Consider the following 16,685-nt stretch of genomic DNA (forward strand, 5'->3'; position numbering starts at 1 on the left):
CTGGATCTGAGTTTGAATCCCTGCTCTGGAGCTATCCAGCTGTGTGGTGTGGTATGTGGCTTCCTCTTTGGTGTCAACAAAAGTTTGCTGCCACCAATCTAATGCCAACAGGAGTCCCCAATCTGGGGTGAGTAAAAGAAGCTTTATTCAGTTAAACGGTTTGCAAATCAGGGAGACGGCTATGGTGGGAACTGGAAGTGTACACCTCTGAGACAATGGGGAGACAGCTTTTTGTAGAGAAAGTCCCCTCCCTGCTCCTAGATTGGTCCATTTTTTATGAATGTGAGGAATCCAAATCTGCACAGTGTGATTGGTCCAAATAACAGTCTTGATAGGTGAGAATCACACGTTCTGATTGGTCATTATAGAGCTCCTCTGATTGGTCAATAAAGATGCAAATGAGGCTACAGCTGTGCAGTTCAGATTGGACAGGGCAGGTCTCAGTCCATTGGTTGAAAGACACACCGCTCCCTTATAAGAGCCGGCTGACACAGCAGGAACACGGTAAAAGGCTGGTGGCTCAGCCTGGGGCTTTTCCTGGGAGGCTATATGCGTGCGTGCGTGCGTGCGTGCGTGCGTGCGTGCGTGCGTGCGTGCGTGCAAGCGACAGAGTGTGGTGAGAGGCCTCTGTCAGCAATGGCTGCTGGGCTCTGGTTATTGCTTTGGGCCCAATTAACCACAAGGAGCCCTTTATGGCAGGTATGTTCCTTCTCCCACCTCAGCGAGGGAATAGAGGTAGGTGCACACCTTCCTGTGTGGGGGTGGGGCCTATGGATGGAGAGGTGGTGGTCCCAGCGTCCGGTAGAGAACGGCTATGAGGGATCTTATTGATTTACCCCCGGGAAAACGGCACCCGTGAGGGGTCTCTTTTCGGTCCTTCCTCCATGGATCCCAGAATTGGTTCGTGAGGGGGAACCTCACCTCAGGGCTGTCCTGTGCGGCGCATCTTGCCCACTCTGCTCTTGGTGAGGAAACTGCCGGGGTGTAGCACGAGGAGGGTCAGTGTCCTAGGTCCCTCCCTTGCCACTAGATGACACCCTGCCCTTTTTTGGGCCTCAGCTTCTCCATCTCTACTGTGGATCTCCTTCCAGACCTGTGAGGTGCCAGAGTAAAGAGCAAATGTGAGCCTGAGCCCCAGCTCTGTGCAGTCACTCCCCCCATGAAAGCGGGAGTGTATCAGCTTCCTGAGGCTGCTGCAGCAATTCACCACAAATGAAGTGGCTTCAGGTAATAGGAGTCTGTTCTCCCACAGATCAGGACAGAAGTCCAAAATCAAGATGTCAGCAGGGCTCTGAGGGAGAATCCTCCCTTGCCTTCTTCGCTAGCAAGCCTTGGCGTTCCTTGGCTGGGAGCCTCCAACCTCTGCTCTGCCTTCATATCACCTTCTCCTGTCTCCTGTAAGGACACTGATCATTAGATTTGGGGCCCACCTGGGTAACCCAGGATGATATCATCTTAAGACCCTTAATTTAATTTTATTTTCAAATAAGGTCACATTCACAGGTTCCAGGGATTTGGATGTGGACATACCTTTTGTGGGGACCACCCTTCATTCAGCCCATCACGGGGTTATCGTAGTCGTCACACCTTGCAGGCATGCTGCCAGAGAAATGAAAGTGAGAAGCAGAGGACTGGTCTGTGCTGTGTGCAGTGTGGAGCCAAAGAAAGAAACGGAGCGGGAGGGAAGAAAGAGCCACCGGGGGAGCTGCCCTGGCAGTAAGTACTGAGATGCTCCCCCTTTGTGTCTTTTCTCTGTGAGTGGGTCAAGCGGAACCTCCCTGGCACCCAGGTCCTGTCTCTGAGGTGGGCGGGCATCTCAGAATCCCTTTCTGGCAGAGTGTTACCCAGAAACATATTTTACCCATAACAGGCCAATTAGGAAGGTAAATGTTTTCAAACAGGAGGATTTATTGGCATAGAATGTGCCATCCCTCCCAGCGGGAGGAGTGGGTGTGCATGTGGAGCCATCTGGAGGGGAGTTGTTTATCATATTTATTTAGTTACAAGTTGCTGGTTTGGAACTGGCAGGGCTTCATTAGGTGTGAGCATGTATCTCTGGGAGTATGCACAGATCTGGGCGGCTCTGTGAACACAGTGTGCCTGTGTGCCTGTGTCTGTGCAGACACGGATACCTTTGTGCTTGAGTACACGTGTCTCCTGCCTGCATGTGTGTGTTCATGTACATGCTCACATGTGCACAGCCCTTTATTGTATTCTTTGTGTGCGCACACATGTCTCACTGTGTGCAAAGACATGTACACATGAATGTAGGTGGACCTGCACACATGTTCCTGTATGGCCTTGCATGTACTTGTATGTCACCAACTCTTCATGCCTGTGTCACTCAACTTCCTGTTAGCATTAGATATTGCGGATCACACCCTCCTTAAAAGTCTCTTCCTTTAGGGAGAGGTGTGGGAGATAAGAGATCAACCGAAGGACTTGTATGCATGCATATAAGCATAACCAATGGACGCAAAACACTGGGGGGTGAGGGCATGTATGGGAGTGGGTGGGGGGCAATGGTAAGATATGTACACATATAATACCTTAATAAAAAAAAATGGAAAAAAAAGTCTCTTCCCTGACAGCTTCCCATGTCACCCTCCCTGTCTGATCTCTCTCTCCTATGCGTTCCTCTTTTCTTTTTCTAGAGTTCTCTAATCATTGCCAGCAAGCCCTTGTGAATGAGAGAAGACAGTGTTGCCTTGTTTTGCATATTAAAGGCAAAGAAATTGTCTTGGCATCTGCAATGATATATGTTCTGTTTCGCTTGAAACACTCTCAGAGACTACCCTTTATTTGAAAGAGGTGTGGAACATAGAAATCATTGCAAGTGCAATAACTGACAATAGAACTACTTAGCCTCACATTCTGCAAGACAATAGGGGGGTATGGAGACTGTGGTGATTGGGCAAGCACATGCTCTGTCTAAGGGAGAAATGACTTCTTAGCTACTTCGAGCAATGGTTGTTCTCAGGAGTTTCTAGCCCATGTTGCCAGATCTTCTGATTTTCCAAGAGAAGCCAGAGATTCATATTTTTAATCCTCACCCGAGGATATTTTTCCATTGATTTTTAGAGAGAGTGGAAGAGAGAGGGAAAGCCAGAGAGAAATATCAATGTGAGAGAAACACATTGGAACTGGCAGGGCTTCATTAGGTGTGAACCAACATCGATTGGTTGCCTCTTGCACGAGCCCCGACCAGGGACCAAGGCCCAGGCCGGGGAGGAGCCTGCCAATGAGGTATGTGCCCTTGACCAGAAATGAACCCGGCCCCATCCAGTCTGCAGGCCAGCGCTCTATCCACTGAGCCAAACAGCTAGGGCCAGAGATTTCTATTTTTAAGTGAGCGTGCTTAATTTTTAAAATTTGGCTCTAATATTTTTAAAATGCTGTGCAGACCTAACTAAACTTGTGTATGGGACAGATGAATCCCATGGCTGCTCATTTGCAGGCTCTCACCCACTTTTCTAGGTGAACCCCACTGCTCTGTGTTTTTAGCGATTATCACCAAGCTGGCAACCGAGAGCTGTACCTCTAAATTGAGCCCAGACCTGCTCCTGAGGCAGACCCTCTCATCTGGTTCTTACATCTTGTGAGCACCATGAGCCCAGCATGTCCACAGTGCAGTGTAGTATCTTTGCCCTGACCTGTGCCGCCCATGGGTCCCCAAGGCAGAGGCAGCCCCGCCATCAGTGCTGGAGAATGGAATCTGGATGTCATCCTTGAGTCTACTCCTCACTTCACCCTCCATGGGCAACCACTCAGTCACCCAGTCCTGTTGACTTTATCACCATGATACATCGCTCCGGGCTCCATCATCTCTTGCCCAGATAACTGACAGCTCACTTTGGCATCTCCAGGCTTCTGGGTTTTGCCTGTCGTTCCTTCCCCACCCAACAAGGTCTACAAAACTCTTGACCCCTGTCCACTTCCCTCAACCTTGTTCTTCCCCTCGCCTTGATGGCACTTAAACTTCAAACTGCTTTTATTCTACTGATTGCCTCTTGCCTATGTCCGTGCTGTTCCTTCTTCATGTAATTCCTTTCCAGGGCCCTCCTCTTTCCCCAGCTAACTCCTTCATTTTTTGAGACCCCCGCAGGAAGCCCCCTCTGCAAGTGGGTGAGAATGAGTTTCAGTTCACAGAATTGTTCTCGGGATTCCACAAGGTCAGTGCCTCGCACACAGAAGGTGCTTAATGGACAGGAATGCCTGCCTCCATCTGCCTCCCTTGGCTGCCACTCCCTGTGCAGGACTGCGGGAGCCTACAGGAACCTGAGGCATTGGATGGCTTTTGGCCCCTGGGTAGGTGAGCTCCCAGCCTTTTCCAGGCTTGGGCCCCATGTGACATCAGCTATGGAACTTCATCTGCGTGTGGATTTTTCCAATCAGCCTTTTCCCATTAACGAGGCATTTTATATTTTCATTGGACACATATTGGTGATGGAGAATTCTGATTTTTATAGTCCGTGTTTTAGAGTGTGGCATTCTTGGCTGTAAGAATATAATCGGCTCTCGTAAGAGATGGTTTCTCTGGAGCTAAAGGGCGGCTGGCGTGGTGGCTGCGTGAGTGGAACTCCGAGTGTCTAAAGTGACTGTTGCAAGTCCCCAGAGCCACAATTCAATCAACTGCTCCAAACGTGAAATTCAACAGCCAGTGTTAAAAAGATGGAGATGATGAAAATGAAAAAAGAAACAACATTCAAGAGGGAATTGAATTTTGGAGTAATTTGATGGAACTTTAGAAATGAACAATAACAGCCCTCCCTCCTCCCAAGTACATCATCTTTAGCTCGGCTAAAGGGCAGAGGGTTTGCTTTCTCAGGTTCTGGCAGATCCTTTCAAAGTTTATTCTTTCTTTTTTCCCCTCCCTCCTTCTTCCTTCCCCTCCCTCCCTCCCTCCCTCCCTCCCTCCCTCCCTCCCTCCCTCCCTCCTTCCCTCCCTCCCTCCCTCTCTCCCTCCCTCCCTCCCTCCCTCCCTCCCTCCCTCCCTCCCTCCCTCCCTTCCACAAATGTTTCCTGAGCACCTACTATGTGCTAGGAACCACATTAGGCACTAGGGATATAACAATAATAACAAAGATGTTGTTCCTGTTCTTACGGAGTTTATAGCTCTCCCCTACTGTTAGGCATTTGTGGTGTTTCCAGATTTTCATAATTATAGCTAATAGGGCAAATGAACAGTTTTGTACACATACCAGTATGAGGCGTGGAACAATTTCCTGTTGCCCCAGCAGTGACAACTGAGGCCAAAGCGATAGGCAAAGGCATCAAATACCCCACATTCTAATTTTAAAGAGCGCAGTCAAAATTGGCGCCAGATACACCGTTCAGGGCTTATAAAAGACAGTCCAGCAAATTCTGTTACCCAGCTGCTCTCTGCTCCCACCCTTAACCCTTTGTTCTGTCTCCTTAAGCAGAAAAGCGACGAGAGACACCCAGGGAGAACTATCGGATTGTAAATTGTTGGCCCTAGGGGAGGAGCGCGGGTTATCGCCCCCTCCCTGTGGGAGAGGAGAGGCTTTCCCAAGAGCTCTGGCAGAGATGGGGGTCCACTAGAAAGGCAGACAGGCATCTCGTGCCACATTACAGGGCCTGATTAGGCAGTTTCCCGGCCTTTCTGTGCTGGACAGGATATGGGTAGGCAGGGAGGGCTGCATGGAGGAGGCTGTGGTCAAGTGGACCTGAAGGAAGGAAGAGGCTCGCTAGAGCTGTCTGCTGGGGCAAGAACTCAAGGGGCAGCAAGAGGTCTGGGGTGGGCTGCCAGGGGTAGGAGCTGAGGGCTAGGAGGGGCAGAGCCACAGGGGTTGAACCCCCCTGAGGACTGCAGGCCTGTTCCCACCCAGGGCATGGCTGAGGAGCATCTTCACACACACTCTTTCCTTTTTACAACCCTCTTCTCCTGGAAGCTGTCTCTACCTGCCTCTCTTGCTCCCCACTACCCCCCCTCCACCAGCCAGGTTGGGTCAGGGGTCTTCTCTGGGCTCTCCCTACTCAGGCTTCCTGCCACCTCAGCATCAGTTCCTCTGGCCTGTCCCTGTCGGGGACGTTTCGTCTCTGGCTGACAGCAAGGCCTTTGTGGTCTTGTTTGTGCTTGTATCCTAGCACCTGGCACCGGGCTCATAGACGGCGGGCACTCACTATGTGTTTGTGGGAGGCACCTTTGTTGGGGGAACGTTGAGTTGATAGGAGCTACTGGCTCAGGGTCCCTGGGACTGGATGATGGCTGTCTTCTGCCTGTGTCTTTATCATGCCTTCTCTCCGCCTTGTGCCCAACCCCAGCCTGACTTTCACTTCACAACCAACTAAATCTTTATCCTCATTGAGAGCTGTTCTCTGGGCAGTGCTCTGAAGAATTGGAAATGCACTCAGGCCAGGTTTATGTAAAGAAGCCACTGGAAGGAGATTTTTAGAGGCTGGGCTGGGCCCCTGTTGGAAAGTGCAACCCTAGCCTTTGCGGATGCTGTGCTCTCTGCCTATTGCGCTGACCCTTTCTTCTCTGCTGGCTGAATACCTCCTCCTCTTTTAGGCTCCACTCAAAGCTGGCCTCCCCCAGGAACCCTTTGTCTCTCTGGCTGTGTTAGGCTTTCTTCTGGAATCCAGTCCCATATAAGTCCTTCATCCCAGCATCAAAACAGGATTTTAATCATCTGTGTTTATGTCTGTTTTGTTTTGTGTGTTTTTTTTGTTGTTGTTGTTTTCTCTAGACTCAGCACTCTTTGAAGGCAAGGACACAGTCTGGCTCAGTAGGTATTCATTCCTTGTTTTCAAACAGAGTTGCTAATTGGTTGAACCGGGCTAGAAGGAGTGACAGAGGTGATGTGCAAAAGGTCTGGAAATGTTGTGGATGTGAATGTTGGGGATGGGGCCACAAGGTAGAGAAATGGAGAGAGGAAAGGGCACACCAAGAAGAGGGCACAACTTGGGCAAAGGTGTGGCGGCAGGAAGTAGCTGGGACATGCAGGGCTCCTGTGCAGTTTGGTTGTACCAGAGCCTAAAGCTTCAGGCTTGGAATGGTGAAGGATCAGGCTGGAGACACCCACAGAGGCTGGGTTTTAGAAGGTGTTCGAGCCAGGTGAGGAGTGTAGATGTCCTGATGCCCTCAGAGGTGAAAGGATGAAGCAGTGGGAGGAATAGGAGTGTTTAGAAAGCTCACTCCGGCTGTGCAATGATTAGAGGAGGAGGTGAGGAATGACAAGGGCCTGGACTGAGTGGGGTAGCAGACCTGGAGAGCAGGGGGCAGATTTGAGTGATGTTTCAGAGGTAAGATCATTAGTGTTAGATATTGGACTGGGAGGAAGGCCAGGGTGGCATGCAGGACCCTAGCTCACACAGTTGGGATTGGGGGTGGGGAGTGGGGAGCAGCTCTGGTCCATGTTGGGACCCCTGAGTGGGAGGGAGGTGAGACACTGGGGAGATGTCCAGGAGGCCACAGCATTTGTGGTTTGAAGAAAGGTCTGGACTTGAGAAGGAGTGAGGATGTGGCCAGCAAGGAGGGGACACTGAGGCCGTGAACTGGACAAAAACCCCAGGAAGAGTGTGATTTACTCCAGGCTTACTGCTCCTCCGAGAAATTGCCAGTGTTATTAAAATATAAATATTTATTTTAAAAATAAATATATTTAAATGCTTAAACTTTGGATTGAGAAACATTTCAAATAAAGAACAATAACAGACATAATATAGTTATCAATTATGTGCTGCTTTTTTCCAAATAAACTTAAATTACTTTCCAAAAACCCTGCCTGTGCTCCCTCTGCTACCTCCATCCCACTCCCTAGAGAGTAACTGGTGTTTACTCTAAAGGGGATTTGCAGTTATATACTGTGAAGTGAGTGAGATAAACCCTCCCCGCCCCACCCCTGCAGAGATTTCTGTAAAGTATTCACTGCTCACTGGTTTTATAGAGTGAGCTCTTTTGTGGAAACAGGAAAAGGGTCTTGGGCCTATGTCATTAGGAGGCAATTGATGGATGTTTCTCACTCTTTCTCTCTTCCTCTCTCTAAAATCAATAAAAAATAGTTTCTTTAAAAAAGAAAATGGAGCCCTAGCTGGTTTTGCTCAGTGGATAGAGCATTGGCCTGCCGACTGAAGGGTCCCAGGTTCAATTCTAGTCAAGGGCACATGCCTGGATTGTGGGCTTGATCCCCAGTAGTGGGCATGCAGGAGGCAGCTGATCAATGATTCTCATCATTGAAGTTTCTCTCTCTCTCCCTCTCCCTATCTGAAGTCAATAAAAATATTTAAAAAGAAAAAAAGAAAAGAAAATGGAAACTGAGTCTCAGAGAGTGACTTGCTTAGGGCCATAAAGCTGATAAGTGGCTGAACTAGGATTTGAACCCAGCTATGCCTGACTCTAAAGCCCAGATTCTTATGTGAAAACAAAAACCAAGTTTGGTTTATATCAGGATCTAGAGGGATCTCAGAGTTCTTGTGGCCATTTCACAGAGATAGAGACCCCCAAGAGGAACCAGCAGCAAGCCCATCACTGTATAGCGGGAGTAGAACCCAGGCCTACTGCCAGAGTCTGATGTTCTCACCATCAGCAATCACTCAGGGGGAAGGGAGGGTTGAGTGGTGCAGAGGAAGTGGCTGGAAGGCAGGACAGAGACAAGATTTGAATTTCTGTGCAGTGGAGGCTTTAGAACCTTCCCACCAAGGCTGCATCCAGTTCCCCCAATATCTCCCTTTCCATGTTCCCTATAACGCGTTCGGTCTCCTATGAGCCTACAGCTGCAGGACAGAGCAGGTGGCCAAACCAGTGTCTTTGTTGCAAGTAAGGGAGTGAGTTCTCCAATGAAGAATTGTGTCCTTCATGTTGTCCCCTACATTTTACGCTCTCCTGTAAATTTTTCCATTAATTCCTCAGAATAAAATGTAGTGGCTGTTAATTTTTGACGCCTGGGAAGTAGCCAGCTGAATGCTCCTCTACTAGTATGCCTGAAACTATTTTCCACCAGTAGCAAAGGGTAATAAAAAGTTTTCTTTCTTTTTTTGATTTGATTTTTTAATTAGGCCAGAGGGTTTCAGCAGGTCTGCTGTCAGGCTGTGGCCAGCAGCTGGGAGCCCAGGAAGTAGCAGAGAAAGGACACACACACTTTCATTCCTCAAATGGCATCCCTACAGGCAGGCTTCGCCTCTCTGAAAACCTGGAGGGATGAGGTCTGGCCCAAATCATAGTAACCCCAAGTCTTCATTACTTTTCCAGAAAGGCCTTTGGTGAGAGGTAATGTGGGGCTGTAAGAAGTTTCTGTTCTCTGTTTCTTAATTGTTCTTTAGAGCTTCCTTTAGGATTAAGTTTTTTCTTTTTAATATATATTTTTAATCCTCACCCGAGGATATTTTCTTCTTCTTTTTTTTTTTTTTTTTAGTGAGAGTGGAAGGGAGGGGAGGAGGGAGAGAGAAACATCAATGTGAGAGAGACACATGGACTAGGGGTGGGGAGCAAACCTGCAACTGAGGTACGTGCCCCTGACCAGGAGTCGAACCATGACCCTTCAGTGCAGGGCCTACACTCTAACCATTGTTCACTCTAACCACCGCCAGGGCTCTTTTTAATTTTTCTTAAATGTATTGAGGTGATATTGGTTAATAAAATTATATCAGGTATACAATTTTATAATACACTAGAGGCCCAGTGCATGAAATTCATGCACTTGGGGGGCTTCCCTCAGCCAGACTTGCACCTTCTATCTGTCCGGGAGTCCTCAGGGAATGTCCGGCTGATGGTTTAGGCATGCTCCCCGCGGGGAGCGGGCCTAAGCCATCAGTCAGACATCCTTAGCACTGCTGCGGAGGCGGGAGAGACCAGATGTGAACCCAGTTTCTGATTGAGTGGCACTACCCCTTTGGGAGCACACTGACCACCAAGGGGCAGCTCCTGCATTGAGCATCTGCCCCCTGGTGGTCAGTGCGCATCATAGTGACCAGTCATTCCACCGTTTGGTCGATTTGCATATTAGCCTTTTATTATATAGGATCATCTGTATGTTGTATTGTGTGTTCACCACCCAGAGTCAAGTCTCCTTTCAGATTAAGGTTTCTTTATTTAGCTAATTTTATCTATTTGCTTGGAAGTTATAAATAGTTTTATTCTGTTTCAGGTATCTTTTGCAACATAGCAAACCTGAAATCACACGTGAGTGGCTTAAAACAATAATTATTAATTCTTCTGCTTCACGTGACTGTGGCAATGAGACAGCTAAAGGGTTTTAAAAAGCCTCATTAATATGACTGGCAATTTGTGCTAGCCACTAGCTGGGAGCTTAGTTAGGGCTATTGGTTGGGGGCTTGGTTCTTCTCTACTGAGCCTTTCCACATTGCTGCTTGAACTTCCTCACAGCATGGGAGCTGGATTTCAAGAAGGAATGTTCTAATAGCTTTTGATCTATCTTAAGGCCCAGCCTCGAAAGTTACACAGCTTCAGTTCTGCATTCTTTTGGACAAAACAGATCATCAGAACAGCCCAGATTCAAGGGATGGAAAAATAGACTCCATCAAGTAATGAGAGGAATAATGAATTTATGGCCATGTTTAATGTTTAACCAGTTTAAGCTTTATTTTTTACCGGTGTCCCAGTGCTTGAGGATAGAACTGGTGGACTGGAAACCATCAGTACTAAAGACATGATGCTGAGGGGGCCAGAGCCCTTTCCCTCTGCCTCTTTGTATTACGGAAAACAAGGCCACAGTCTGGCCCCCCGCCAAGAAGGGGAAGGTTAAACTTGTTATTTTAGAGGCTACACTTGATTTTCATACTTGTTTAACTTTATAGATTTCTAACAAAATCTACAGTTATTTAAAAATTATCTCAGAATGCATTGCTTTCCTTCTGAACGTCCTTGTCCCAGCTCCTTTGTTATTTTGTTTAGTATTTTAGTTAAAAAACTTGAACCCAGCCAGTGTGGCTCAGTGGTTGAGCATTAACCCATGAACCAAGAGGTCACTGGTTCAATTCCCAATCAAGGCACATGCCTGGGTTTTGAGCTCAATCCCCAGTAGGAGGCATGCAAGAGGCAGCTGATAGATGATGTTTCTCTCTCAGTGAAGTTTCTATCTCTCTATCCCTCTGCCTTCCTCTCTCTCTATAATAAATAATAAAAAAACAAAAAACCTGATTTTTAGTATTATTTTTTACAATAAAACTTATTATTAATTTTAATATTATTAAATAATAATAATAATAAAACTTATTATTAATTTTAATATTATTAAAATAATATTAAAAAACAAAAAACCTGATTTTTAGTATTATTTTTTACAATAAAACTTATTTAGATTTTCCATCATGATTCACCAAAGCTTTGTTGACCACTGCACCTTGCATTCCATTTCTTCCTCATGAGTTCATTTTCCTTCTTTTTATAAATAAAAAATTTTTATTTATTGATTTGAGAGAGAGGGAAATATTGATCTGTTCTTTCACTTATTTATGCATTCATTAGTTGATTCTTGTATGTGCCCAGAATGGGGATTGAACCCACAACCTTGGCATAAGGAGGCTATGCTCTAACCAACTGAGCTACCTGGCTAGGGCATCATTTTCCTTATTTAAGTGCACCCTTTAATAATATTTTCAGCAAGAGCCAATGAGTAGTAACCTATCTTATTCATGCATGTCTGGAAGCATCTTTACTTTAGTCTCATTCTCTAATGACAGTTTAGCTAGGTATAGAACTCTAGGCTAACAAGAATTTTTCACTTTGTTTGGAAATATCATTCCATTCTTTTCAGGCTCCTATTGTTCCTAATTAGAACTCTGCTTGCTTAATTTTCAAATTGTTGATTCTTTGAAGGGAATCTTCTCCCCCCCACCCCCTGGCATCTTTAAAGATATTCTTTTATTCTTAACTAGAGGCTTGGTGCATGAAATTAGTGCATGGGGGTGGGTCCCCTCAGCCCAGCCTGCACCCTCTCCAATCTGGGACCCCTCGGGGGATGTCTGACTGCCGGTTTAGGCCCGATCCTGGCAGTTGGACATCCCTCTCACAATTCTGGACCGCTGGCTCCTAATTGCTCACTTGCCTGCCTGCCTGGTCACCCCTAACTGCCCCCACCTGCCGGCCTGATAGCCCCTCACTGCCTCTGCGTGCCAGCCTGATTGCCCCTAACTGCCCCCCCTGCCGACCTGGTCTCTCCTAACTGCCCCCCCCCTGCCGGCTTGGTCATCCCTTACTGCCCCCCCTGCCAGCCTGGTCACTCCCAACTCCCCCCCCTCCCCCTGCTGGCCTATTCACCCCTCACTGCCCCCCCCCCCCTGCTGGCCTGGTTGCCCCCAACTGCACCCCCTGCCAACCTGGTCGCTTCTCACAGCCTGCTGTTTAGTCATTTGGTCGTCCCTCACTAACCCCCCTGCTGGCCTGGTTGCCCCACGCAGCCTGCTATTCAATCTTTTGGTTGTCCCTCACTAACCCCCTTGCTGGCCTGGTCACCCCATGCAGCCTGCTTGTTCAGTCGTTTGGTAAGTCCCTCACTAACTCCCCTGCCGGCCTGGTTGTAGGCAGCCATCTTGTGAGGGTGTGAGGGTCAATTTGCATATTACCTCTTTATTATATAGGATGTTGTTCACTGCAGTAAAGTGTTGATTTGTTTATTTATCCCACTTTGAACTCTATGAGGACTCAGGTCTTTCTTCAATTCTGGAAATTCTTATCTATTGTATTTTCATATATTGCCTTTCCCATGTTCTTTTATTGTCTCTTACTGGAATTCCTATTATACATATAATGGATTGTCTCATTTCATCTTTCAGCTTAAACTTCTCTTTTTAAAAAAATATATTTTATTGATTTTTTTATAGAGAGGAAAGGAGTTGGACATCCCTCTCACAATTCTGGACCGCTGGACTCTGCAGTTAAATCTGAACTGTAAATTACCATACCTCTCTGAGCTGCAATTTCTTCACCTAAATAAATAATATTCTATGTGGCAGAATTTAGAAACATCGATGAGAGAGAAACATTGATCAGCCGCCTCCTGCACACCCCCTACTGGGGATGTGCCTGCAACCAAGGTACATGCCCTTGACTGGAATCGAACCTGGGACCCTTCAGTCCGCAGACCGACGCTCTATCCACTGAGCCAAACCAGTTAGGGCTAAACTTCTCTTTTATATTTCACATCTCTTTATCTCTCTGTGTGTTATATTCTGAGCAATGGCCTCAGATAAATCTTCTAGGTAACAGCTATGTCCAGACTACTGTCAAACCCATATACTGAGTTTAATTTCAGTTTATGTTGGATGATGATTTTTCTTCCATGGCCCAGGGCAGGAAACTCAGTTCTAGGTTACAGCCTAGGATTATTGGCAGTTGTTATCCAGTCTCCCTTCACAGAAGAAACAGCTCATTTCCAACGTCTGCTTTATCTAGGGAATCCTAGTTTCAGCTGCCAGCCTCTCACAAGCTCTAGAGCCTCATCTTTCCTCCTCACAGAGTCATTAAAACCCCAACTCTTTCCAACTGGAAGTCCAGATATGGCAGCCCCAGGCTGGTGTGATGGCCCTATGATGCTGCCAGGCACTCAGACACCTTGGATTTTCCTACTCCATCACCCTCCGGCTATGACATTTACCTTCTTGTTGCACTTCAAGGCATCCCATCTTTGAAATCCCACCACGACTTCTATCTTATCTCATTGTCCAGAACCAGGTCACATCACATTGTCCAGGTGGCCCCTAGATGCAAGGGAAACGGGGAATTTTTTGGTGGTCCCATTCTTTCCCACCAGGAAACAATGCTGTTCTCTTAGTAAGGTAGTAGAACAAGTGGGCGTGAAGCTGTTAACTTGTAACATCTGCCACACAGAATGTTATTTATTTAAGTGAAGAAATTGCAGCTCAGAGAGGTATGGTGACTTACAGTTCAGATTTAACTGCACTGAGTCCTTGTTCTTTCTGCTGAGCCCTCACCGCTCTCACCCTGTCCTGACTCAGGGATCCTGGCCTGACTCTTGCCTGCTGGGTTTTCCCTTGTCACAGTGCATTGGCCTTGTGTGATGGATGACTGGGCTGCCTCATTAAGCACAAAGATTTTTTTGTTGTTGTTCCCGAAGTTCACAGCAGCAGCATGACCTGGGGAATCTGGGAGTAGAGAAGCTGAACAGGACCCCATCTGTCCTGTTCCCCAAGCCCCCTGGCTCTTGCTCAGACAGGCATTTGTCAGCCATGGCAAGAGGGCAGACCCAGTCACTTCATCTCTCAGCAATTAGGGAGGCTGTACATAGGAAGAATAACGACTGGCTACTGGAGCAGAAGTGGGGGTTTATCAGGGCCAGTGTGACTGAGTGGGGCTCAAGGTTTAACATCCACATCTCTTCTGAGCTGGCTGACACCCTCCTGCCCCACAGAGGAGGCTTTCTTAGCTCTGCCTTCTATCCCAACCCACCCCTCTCTGATTGTCCCTCCACTCCTCCAACTCTGCTCCACCTACCCTGGATCAGTGGCAATGCACTTTTTTTGATTGATCACACCTGTCTTCTCAATGCTGCTCTCCCAGCCCCTTATAAACCACCCTCTGTACTGGCCACTGACAAATTTGGTCATGTCACACACACCTCCTCCTTCCCCCCTTTTAGATCCTTCCGTGGCTCCCTTCTGTCCACATAATAAACAACAAACACAGCCCTGTAGACCTCAGCTCGTTTCTCATCCTCTGTACTCTTGTTACACTTGCTATTCAATTTTTTAGAATGGGTTATTGTGATTTATAGTAAGAAATATATATTTGGTCTTAATTTCATACCTAAATCTCTTGGAATTTCCTAAGTGATAAGAGCTATAAAAATGTCTTCTGGCCCGGCCAGCGTGGCTTAATGGTTGAGTGTTGACCTATGAACCAGGAGTTCATGGTTCGATTCACAGTCAGGGGATATGCCTAGATTTCAGGCTCCATCCCCAGTGGGGGGCATTCAGGAGACAGCCGATCAACGATTCTCTCTCATCATTGATGTTTCTCTCTCTCCCTCTCCCTTCCTCTCTGAAATCAATAAAAAATATGTACATATTTTTAAAATGTCTTCTGACATTCATATCAAGCCTCTTTCACCACACCTGAGCTAATTATTTAATCAAGTGACTTTTTGGAAAGCCTAGCAGGATGGGCTGATCACCAGAAAGATGAAGTGATTAGAGAGTTGGAACTTTCAGCTTCGCCCACCCACTTCTGGGAAGGGTGTTGGGGTTGGAAATTAAGCTCTATGAAAACTCTTGAACAACATCATGAGCTTCTAGATTGGTGAACATACTCACATGCTGGGAGGATTGACACACCCCAGTTCCTTGGGGACAGAAGCTCCTGCACCCATTTGAATCTTACTCTATGTATGTCCTAATCTGGCTCTTCATTTGTATCCTTTATAATAAACTGGTAAATGTAAGCAATGTTTCTCTTAACTTCTCTAGCAAATTAATCAAACCTGAGGAGAAAGTCATGGGAACCCTGGTTTATAGTTGGTTGTTCAGAAATACAGGCAACAACCTGCATTTGAGAATGATGTCTGAATGGGGGCAGTCTTGAAGGGCTGAGCCTCTTCTTAACCTGTGGGATCTGATGCTATCTCCCAGGTAGATAGAGTCAGAGTAGAGCTAAACTCTAGGACACTGGGTAGAAGGTATGTGGGAACGCTGTTCTCTGTTGTCCTGGTACCACGTAGGTCTAAGACAGAAACTCTGTCCTTGGGTCTTGGGGTGGGGCTTTCTCAGTGATTCAGCCCCTCCCTCATTGGTATAGGGATTTTTCTATTCTCTTTCCCTAGTTGCAGAGGCACTGAGGGTGACAGGATTTGTCTTCCTACTGCTCCCCACCTCTAGCCTGTACCACTAGGCAGGCTTTCTCTGATCTTTCACCCAGTGCAGTCTGAAGAGAAAGGTTTGTGAATGGGTGCAAATTTCCCATGTGTTTGCTGTTTCCAGGGTTCATATCCCTGTACCAGCCTTAGAAGCTTGTTAAAATTTGTACTTGAATTCTTACTTTTACTTGTATTTTTTGTTTGCATGGCACCTGGTTTCAGCCCCATGTAAGCAAGGGCTCATGTCCCATCTTCCTTGGAGTTGCCTCATATCTTCCCAGCCTAGGCCACAGACAACATGGAGCAGAGAAAAGCCACGCCTATCATGCCCTGTCTGAGTTCCTGATCCACACTGAGCCTAATTAAGTAGTTGTATGCCAGTAAGTTTTAGGGTAATTTGTTACACAGCAATAGGAATCAGAGCAGTAACTTGTCACCACAGACTTGTTTATTCATTCATTGGATGCCTATTCTAGGCCTGATACTGAGGCTGTAGAGACAAAAGAGACTCCAAGCCTCTGTCTTCCCAGAGCTCACAGTCTAATGGGGAGGCAGATAATTGCAAGGCAGAGGCATGAGGATTGTGATGGGAGCACAGGGGACTGTGAGGTCCAGAGCTAGTTAGGGCCCTTGACACAGCCTGGGTGGGGAGGGAGGGGAAAGGAAAGCTTCCTGAAGGAGGTGACTCCTAAGCTGATACTTGAAAGGTGAAGAACAAAGGGCAGGAGAGTCCAGCCATGAGGCTATCTTGGACTAGAAGGCCATTGGGCAAGAGATGTGGCACTTTGGAGGGACCTGAAAAAGGCTTGATAGGGCTGAATGAGAGCGTGAGGGTTTGAGAGACAAAATATGTGGCAGGGTTGCTGCCATTGCAACCTAAAGGGGTGCCAATTTAAT

The 16,685-nt window shown here is 47.2% G+C and overlaps 1 long non-coding RNA gene and 1 other non-coding gene across 3 annotated transcripts; one reads left to right on the forward strand and one right to left on the reverse strand.

Moving 5' to 3' along the window:
- The first annotated feature begins 616 nt into the window (after positions 1–616).
- LOC129150985 (uncharacterized) lies at positions 617–1,542 on the forward strand. Of its 2 annotated transcripts, none has more exons than XR_008557783.1 (3): positions 617–699; positions 1,253–1,397; positions 1,504–1,542. It is a non-coding gene; the product is annotated as an uncharacterized LOC129150985 (long non-coding RNA). The 2 variants fall into 2 exon arrangements; XR_008557782.1 differs by having other exon boundaries at positions 1,491–1,523.
- Positions 1,543–10,570: 9,028 nt separating this feature from the next.
- LOC114234498 (small nucleolar RNA SNORA57) lies at positions 10,571–10,719 on the reverse strand. Its single transcript, XR_003620708.2, has one exon. It is a non-coding gene; the product is annotated as a small nucleolar RNA SNORA57 (small nucleolar RNA).
- Positions 10,720–16,685: the final 5,966 nt, after the last annotated feature.

Source organism: Eptesicus fuscus, chromosome 12 (genome assembly GCF_027574615.1).
Source record: "Eptesicus fuscus isolate TK198812 chromosome 12, DD_ASM_mEF_20220401, whole genome shotgun sequence".
NCBI lineage: Eukaryota > Metazoa > Chordata > Mammalia > Chiroptera > Vespertilionidae > Eptesicus > Eptesicus fuscus.